Genomic DNA, 9,175 nt, shown 5'->3' on the forward strand with positions numbered 1-9,175 from the left:
TGTCTGTCTGTAGGGGATTTGCTGTTCTAGGCCTCTTGTGTTGTTTATTTCCCTAAAGACAAGGCGTATTCTATGTCTGGTTTCCCACCATTCTGCAGCTTGCCTACATTGAATTTTTTTTTTCATAAGTAGCTTAAGAAAGAGGTAGGCAAGGAAGGGAAAATAGAAGGTAGTTGCTGCTGCAAAGAGACAAAACAGACCATTACCTCAAGTGAAATGACTGATTTAATAGTCAGCAGAAATAATTAAACAGAGGTCTGGCAAGAATCATAAATTGTACAACCATTAAGGTCAATACACCATGGCACACTGTAATTGGGGGGAATTCATCTCTCATAGACCCATTGCTTTAGGCTATGGGAGTAGTGTATCAGTGATTTTATCCTTGAGATTGATTTCATAGAACTGAGGCTTGGTAGATCTTCGGTCTTGGTACTGATGTAAATTAGTATTGCCTGTTATCATGCAAAATATGTATTAAAATACTTAGTGATGTTGACAGTAGATGGCAGTCTTTTGTACGATGTTTGAGGAAACAGCAAGTGGAGAAAATATTTTCATGTGACTATTGCTTCAGTATTGTTCTGCTGTCATGTGTTTTAGGTTGTTATTTTTAACAAGAATTAACACTTTAATAGATAGTATGGAAATGTCAGCTGACAGGATCATCCTTGGGATTTGACAGGCATTGTGTGCTTCATCTTACCTACGTCTTGAATACTCATAGTAAGAATACAGAATGAGTCACCCAGATAACATACACAACTGCTAATATAAAGGACATGATAAAAAAAAGTTGGTAGAATTTAATGGCCTCCAGAACAATTCTCCTTACACTCCTATGCAGTATGTTTGTGGTCTGTGCATTAACATTCCATGTTCCTGCTGTCTTTGTGCACTCCTGGGCAGCAAAGACAAACTGAATTTTGCAGTAGTGAGATAAGTAAAATCAAGCTGATAGGCAAAAGTCTGCTAATGTAACAGACTGACGGTCTTATTTATTACTCCTGTTTCAACGTGATCTTAAATAGGGATTGAGGGGCTATCCAGACCAGGATAAATAGGAATTCCAAATAAGGAATTGAGCCTATAAGTATCTCAGAGTTGGTCACTGTCTGGGCCCAGCAGGTGTTTGCTTTCTGCAAATCTAACCTTCCAGCCTTGAAAGACTCACAAACCTGCTTAATGAGCAGCTGGTAATCAAAGGCTTCTCTGTGCTAGCTGGTGGTAGTGATTGTTCCTCTTCCCCTTATTCCATGCTTACCTGTTGGCTCATGTTTCAGTACCCAGTCATCTCCCCAGCTTCTGTTTCCATTTTCATTTCACTCTGCATATAAATTCTGTTCTTGATACTACTGGCTTCGTGATCATGTATACCTGTATTTCCTTAATTAATATCAGTAGTAAATAATGTTAAAAATACGGGAAGTATTGCTGCATTCCCTCTGCAAAGTTTGAAGTGCTATCTGAAACTGCTTAAAACACTACAGGGAATTTCACTTAATGACTTGGGAGGAGAAAAGGTTGATTCTTTACAAGAGAAACTGTAATTTAATAGGCTCACAATAACACGATTCAATTACATTCAACTTTTTCATCTGGAACTGCAGATTTTTTTCTTTCAGACTATGCATCATCAGTCTTAAAAGATAAGCCTTAAAGGTAATAGTTCTTTAAACTGTAATTTAACTATGCCTTAAATCAAAAAAATCTGTAGAGATCTTTTGGAGGCAAGCGGGAAATGTTGCTGAAAAGGGCTCACTGCTTGTTCAGATCTGCTACAATTCAGCTGCTATAGCCAAGAGATCAGTATGGTCTAACTGCTGGGTGTCTGGAGGTCCCTTCATGACCTGTACAGAACACTAACAGTGATGCTTAGCAGGACCTCGTGTTTTAAAAGTGAGTTTCAGCTCTACTTGAGGTAGTCACATGCTTACACAGAGTTTGGCAGAACAGGTGTCACCTCAATGATCACACGTAAAAAAATTCTAAGCACATCAGCTTTTGACATCATCATCTGATGTGTCTGTTAGAGCCTTCTGCCCTGATATTCTTCATAAAGTTTTGACATGGTGTACACTGTAGCTTTAATTAAGGCATTAAATTCAGCCAAGGAGTATTTCCTGTTTAAATTTTAAGTTTTGGTTTTGTTCTAATCACCTTTCCCTCTCCTTTATTTAACAGTTTCAAAATAAAAGGTTTCTTCATTTTTTCTCTGCAAGCGGTAGCCTAGGTTAGGGATCAAGTACGGTATTAGTAGATAGTGATATATATATATATATATATATATATATAGTGCTATAACCTCATGTTCATAAAACCCAGGTGACAGATTTAATCTATGAATTGATTTTGTTTGCATGGTGTGCTAGTTTGAAAACAAACTAGTGGGAGACACCAAGTCAGAATAACAATTTCATAGGGAAATTAAAAAAAAATATATATAAAAAAATTATAAAGGCAGATAACACTGGGTTAAACTAACAGAGTCAGGATACAACCTGACACCCTGTTAATCAGGGTGGTGGTAGCAGTCCGGTAGAATGGTGGCTGCAGTCCCCCCGAAGCGGTGATCCTGTAGAGAGAAGGTCTGCTCTTCCTCAGAAAAGTCCAGTGGTGGCTAAGTAGCTCCTGTCCTCTGGAAATCCAGTGGAAAAGTGAGCCTCTCTGGTACTCAGAATCTCAGGTTATATCCAGGATGGAATGCTGGTTTTCTCCCTCTGGGTGGAGCATCTCACAATGGGATAATGAGTCATGCTGCATGGCATTGATGGGCCATTAACAGAAAGATAGTCTGGAGGGGGTGGGGGGGGAGGCAAGGAAACACTGCCCCACCTGATTTCAACAGCTCATGAGGATGGTTATAGAATACACTGCAACCCAGGACATAATCCACCCCTTATTCTATTATCATCTACATCATCCCAAATCAATACCTTCCGTAAACTCTACACCACCACCACCACCACCCATATATATACAGTGAAACCCTACACACAGTTCTTAGCTAAGATTAGGTCTCCTTGTGGTACACCAGGGGTTTCCCCGTCTTTCTGCATTACCCGCCAAGTGTAACCAGGTCCTTGAGCAAAGACAGTCCCACAGATGGGTTTGCCTTTACCTGAGGTGGGATTAATCCAAACAGTCTTGCCGAAAATACCTCTCAGGTGTACCACAGGGACTCTATCTCCATCCACTGTGTGCAAGGGTTCAGACTCGGCGGGACCAGCTCGATTGATGGACCCTCGGGTATTGACTATCCAGGTGGCCTTTGTTAAGTTCACTTCCCAATTTTTGAAGGTCCCCCCACCAAGTGCCTTTAGGGTGGTTTTAAGTAGTCCATTGCAGCGTTCAATGTTCCCGGCAGCTGGTGCATGATAAGGGATATGATATATCCATTCGATACTGTGTTCTCTGGCCCAGGTGTTGATGAGGCTGTTCTTAAAATGAGTCCCGTTGTCTGACTCGATCCTCTCAGGGGTACCATGTCTCCACAGGACTTGCTTTTCCAGGCCCAGGATGGTGTTCCGGGCAGTAGCATGAGGCACAGGGTAGGCGCAGGGTAGGTCTCCAGCCATCCATGGTCAACACGTAGCACTTGCCTTGGCGGGTTTGGGGAAGGGTGATGTAGTCAACTTGCCAGGCTTCCCCATACCTGTACTTTGACCATCGTCCACCGTACCACAGAGTCTTCACCCGCTTGGCCTGTTTGATTGCAGCACAGGTTTCACAACTGTGGATGACCTGTGAGATGCTGTCCATGGTAAGGTCCACCCCTCGGTCATGGGCCCATTGGTAGGTTGCATCTCTCCCCTGATGACCAGAGGCATCATGGGCCCAGCAAGCTAGGAATAATTCTCCCTTGTGCTGCCAGTCCAGATCCACCTGAGATACTTTCACCTTGGCAGCTTGGTCCACCTCCTCATTGTTGCAATGCTCTTCATTCTCCCGACTCTTGGGTACGTGCGCATCCACGTGTCGAACCTTCACAGTCAGCTTCTCTACTCAGGTGGTGATGTCCTGCCAAATCTCAGCGGCCCAGATGGGTTTCATTCTGCGTTGCCAGTTGGCCTTTCTCCAGCGATCCAGCCATCCCCACAGAGCATTAGCTACCATCCACAAGTCGGTGTAGAGATAGAGCCTTGGCCACTTCTCTCGTTCAGCAATATCCAAAGCCAGCTGGACGGCTTTACGCTCTGCAACCTGACTCGATCCACCTTGTCCCTCAGTAGCTTGTGCAACTCGTCGTGTGGGCCTCCATATTGCAGCTTTCCACTTCCGGTTAGCACCTACAATTCGGCAGGAACCATCAGTGAAGAGGGCATAACATCTTTCAGTCTCCGGTAGCTCACTATATAGTGGGGCTTCCTCAGCACGAGTCACTTGCTCTTCTTCTTCAGATGATCCAAAAGTCTCACCTTCAGGCCAGTTCATTATAATTTCCAGAATCCCAGGGTGATTCAGGTTTCCAATATGGGCATGCTGTGTGATGAGAGCAATCCATTTGCTCCATGTGGTGTCAGTGAGGTGATGCATGGAAGGAACCTTTCCCTTGAACATCCAACCCAGCACCGGTAGTTGGGGTGCCAGGAGGGGTTTTGCTTCTGTGCCAATTACCTCTGAGGCAGCTTGAACTCCTTCATAGGTGGCCAAGATTTCCTTCTCTGTGGGAGTGTAGTTGGCTTCAGACCCTCTGTAGCTTCGGCTCCAGAATCCCGGTGGTTGACCCCGAGTCTCACCAGGCACCTTCTGCCAGAGGCTCCAGGACGGACCATTGTTCCCGGCTGCAGAGTAGAGCACGTTCTTCACCTCTGGTCCTGTCCTGACTGGGCCAAGGGCTACTGCATGAGCAATTTCCTGCTTGATCTGAGTGAAGGCTTGCTGCTGTTCAGGGCCCCAGTGGAAATTGTTCTTCTTGCAGGTAACCAGGTAGAGAGGGCTCACGATCTGGCTATACTCAGGAATGTGCATTCTCCAAGAACCTATGGCGCCTAGGAAAGCTTGTGTTTCCTTCTTTCTGGTCGGTGGAGACATCGCAGTGATCTTATTGATGACCTCAGTGGGAATCTGATGTCGTCCATCTTGCCACTTTACTCCCAGGAACTGGATCTCTCTGGCAGGTCCCTTGACTTTGCTCCTTTTGATGGCAAAGCCGGCTTCCAGGAGAATCTGGATGATTCTCTGTCCTTTCTCAAATACTTCCTTTGCTGTGTTTCCCCACATGATGATGTCGTTGATGTATTGCAGATGTTCTGGAGCCTCCCCCTTTTCCAGTGCAGTCTGGATCAGTCCATGGCAAATGTTGGGACTGTGCTTCCACCCCTGGGGCAGTCGGTTCCAGGTGTATGGCACACCCCTCCAGGTGAAAGCAAACCGGGGCCTGCATTCTGCTGCCAAAGGAATGGAGAAGAAGGCATTGGCAATGTCAGTAGGGGAGTGCCACTTCGCTACTTTAGACTCCAGGTCGTACTGAAGTTCCAACATGTCTGGCACGGCAGCGCTCAATGGTGGCGTGATCTCATTCAGGCCACGGTAATCCACCGTCAGTCTCCATTCTCCACTGGACTAACGCACAGGCCATATAGGGCTGTTGAAAGGTGAACGGGCCTTGCTGACCACCCCTTGGCTCTCCAGTGTGGATCCAATGGCCTGGCACATCTGACCCACAAAAATACATGGCTTTGGTTGACACCGGTGCTCAATGTACTCTGATACCATCAAGGTATGTGGGAGCAGAACCAATTTCTATTTCTGGGGTAACAGTAATTTCTGGGTAAAATGATGGTTCCATACGAATCATCTCATGGACAGGAACCACAGAGTCTCTGTTGGTACGGTATTGCCGATGGTGCACTGTTGCTGTGGCGATTGGCACCTGTTGTTCTTCAACTCTTAGCAGTCCCACGGCAGAGGGGTCATCTGAGAGGCCAGGCAATGTGCTCAGTTGTCTGATATCTTCTGTCTCCACAGCACCTATCCCAAAAGCCCAATGATGTCCTTTTGGGTCTTTGAAATATCTATTTCTGAGATAGTCTGTGCCGAGAATGCATGTGTCACCGAAATCTGGGATAAAATAACTTATTGACACCAATGTGATGCAGATAAGCAGACACTTCTTTATTGACGGCCGGACATGTAAGGGAGTGCTCTCACCAACAACACGTGCCAGGCACCAGAATCATACACCTTATATAGAACTTACTCCTACATATTCATTAAGTATTCATACATAAACATACAACTTCCAAGAAATCATTAACATATTCTCCTCCTATTTCCGATTCTGCACAGTAGAGGTTAGAAATGTCTAGAAATGGCTCTGGGGTGTAACGTGAGTAGGTGGTCCATGAGTCGGTGGTCGCGATCTCTCCCTGCCGGAATTACCTTCTGCGTAAGGACACAGTTTTCTTGGCAGGTACCTGCAAGCTGTTACGGTGACTTCCCTCAATTCCCATTAATCTTGGACCTTGACAGCTACTTGCATTCTACTAGTCCTGTGTATGTATTATAAATCAGTTTACAAATCACCTCGTGTTTTGTTACCTAGGTTCTAACTGTTCCTACTAAACAATTATGACCAATCCCTTCGGCCTCGGTACAGGGCTGTACAGGGGATTTTAGAGTAGCAGTCAGTTGCTAGATTCAAAATACAATAAATGTAAAATAAATGATTCTTACTAAAATATCTCTTAGCTCTATACTTATATTAAAATCAAAACACAAACACAATTTGGTCAGTTGATAATAAAATCAGTAACACATGGGGCCTCTGGGCCAGTCATGATGGGGTGTTTCTGCCACTCATTCCCAGTTAAACTCACTTCAGCTTCCAGTACAGTCAGCTGCTGGGATCCTCCTGTTACCCCAGAAATAGAAATTGGTTCTGCTCCCACATACCTTGATGGTATCAGAGTACATTGAGCACCGGTGTCAACCAAAGCCATGTATTTTTGTGGGTCAGATGTGCCAGGCCATTGGATCCACACAGTCCAAAATATCCGATTATCCCTTTCCTCTACGTGGCTAGAGGCAGGGCCCCTCTATTCCTGGTCATGGTACATGTTGCTTCCCTCCAGTGAATATGCTCCTGAGGTCCCTTCAAGAGGATCGGTCATATTATCATTCCTATACTGTCTGGAATTCTGTGCGCGAGAGACTAGAGCAGCGTTGACTCTAGATGAGCTTCTTGTGGTAGTTGTCCCTCTTTTTAGTTCACATACCCGGGCTGCTAAAGAGGACGTGGGTTTTCCATCTCACTTACTCATGTCTTCTCCATGTTCCTGAAGGAAAAACCAGAGATTACCTCATGGGGTGTATACTCTCTCCCTGGTTGGGGGACGCCTGCTCCTAATGGCAGAGACTCTTGTTGGTTCTGGCGAGATGTGGTAAATCTCTTCCTTAAGTTCCTTTTTCAGTTTCTGATGGCCCTCTTCAATCAAGCTTTGGACTTGCTCAGCCAGCCTTGTTTCTCCGGACGAGACATGAGTGCGAAATGGGGCTGTGACAGCGTCCTCGTAAGTTCTCAGTTTGTTGACCAAGACGCCCACCCTGTCCTCGCCTTCCCTCCATTGCAGCGTTGCCAGGTAACGGGAGTACATCTCTGGTCCAAGGCGTGCGAACCTCAGCCACATCTGTGACATGCACTGGACACCATCCGGGCTCTTAGGAAATCTCTCGTTGTCTGAGAAAATTATTTCCAGCACAGCCGATTCCCTCAGGCACTGGATACCTTGTTCCATTGTGCTCCATTTTCCTTGGTGCACCTGGAGGTCTTCTTTACAAAGGTACCTGTCCCTTACACTTGTCAGCAGTCGCTGCCAGAGGCTGAGAGTTTCTTGGGTTCTCCCGATCCCCGGTCAATGACCACATCCCGGGACAAAGATCCCAGTTGTCTGGCCTCACTTCCATCCAGAATGGTGTCATTGGCTGCAGCGTCCCAGATGCGGAGCAGCCAGGTCAGGATAGACTCGTTTGTCTGGCGGGTGAATTCCCTCCACAGGTCACGCAGCTCACCCAGGGAAAGTGACCGAGTGATGATCTCTGGCTCTGCCTCTTCTGCTGGGTGCAAAGGTCCTGTTGCATCCTTGTCAGTCACTATGAGGACTGATTTGCTTTTTGATTTCTTCTTCTGCACGGGGGCAAATGCAATCAGTTTAGGCTGTTCTGGTTCAGTGATGGTTTGTGTGGAGATGCTTTCAGTGCCTTTGGTTTTTTCCTCCTCTGTGTCAGTCTGCGTAGACATGAATGCTGTTGTCTTGCATCTGGTTTCTTTCTCCTCTGTGACAGTCTGTGTAGACATGGTGCTTGTTGCTCTGCTCTTTTTTTCCCTCTCATCCTGAAGATGCTGTGCCATAGCTCTGATCCTAAGCATGGTGTACACAGTGCAGGTCATAAAGAAAAAAGAAAAAAGAACTGACAAGAAGATTACGCCATCCTTAACATCCACAGAGAACTCAATATTTCCAAAAACTGCTGTGTCCGGCCTGAAAAGCTGGAAAAAAACGCTCTTTAATCCTCCCCCCAGGGTATGGGTATGATTGTTGAGGCCCCAGGTGTAGCACCCTAAAGTAGGACATGCAGACAAAGTTGAGTATATATTCCGAATTATGTTCACTGTCTTGGAGGTTATCATGCAGCAGGCATAATAGACTAATAAAGCAAATTTTGGTAAAGGAAGCATTTAGTTGCTATTTTTACAGGGGGTGCTGTTGTACACCACAAAGTGACTCCACAAAGAGCTGATCTGAAGTAGCATTAAAAGGTTAATCTGGAAGTGTGGCCCATACCTTCCTCAAGGTGCCAAGTTATCAGGCAGTTTTTTAAGGTAATATGATATGAACAAACCTGTGGCAACTTCAGTGACTAAATCTAGCATTAGCATTTATTCTGTTTCTCAGAGGTCATGCCAGCTGAAGGAGCTGAACTAGTCCAAATGCTGCATAGCATCATCAGTCCTGTTTGTATCATACTGGACCTGTAAATAAAGTAATTTAGCTTCAAGTACTGGCAGTTCTTTACACTTCCTTTACAAAAGGGGAAAAAAATATTGTCAATTGAAAACTAAAAATAAAGCCTGACCAACTCACAGGAAGAGCTGAGTCTTAGTACTTCCCTGCCTTAGGTAACTCTTTCCAAACTACTTGGCAACTATTTAATCCTAAACTATGGAGTTCAT

This window comes from Athene noctua, chromosome Z (assembly GCF_965140245.1).
Source record: "Athene noctua chromosome Z, bAthNoc1.hap1.1, whole genome shotgun sequence".
In the NCBI taxonomy this organism is placed as follows: domain Eukaryota; kingdom Metazoa; phylum Chordata; class Aves; order Strigiformes; family Strigidae; genus Athene; species Athene noctua.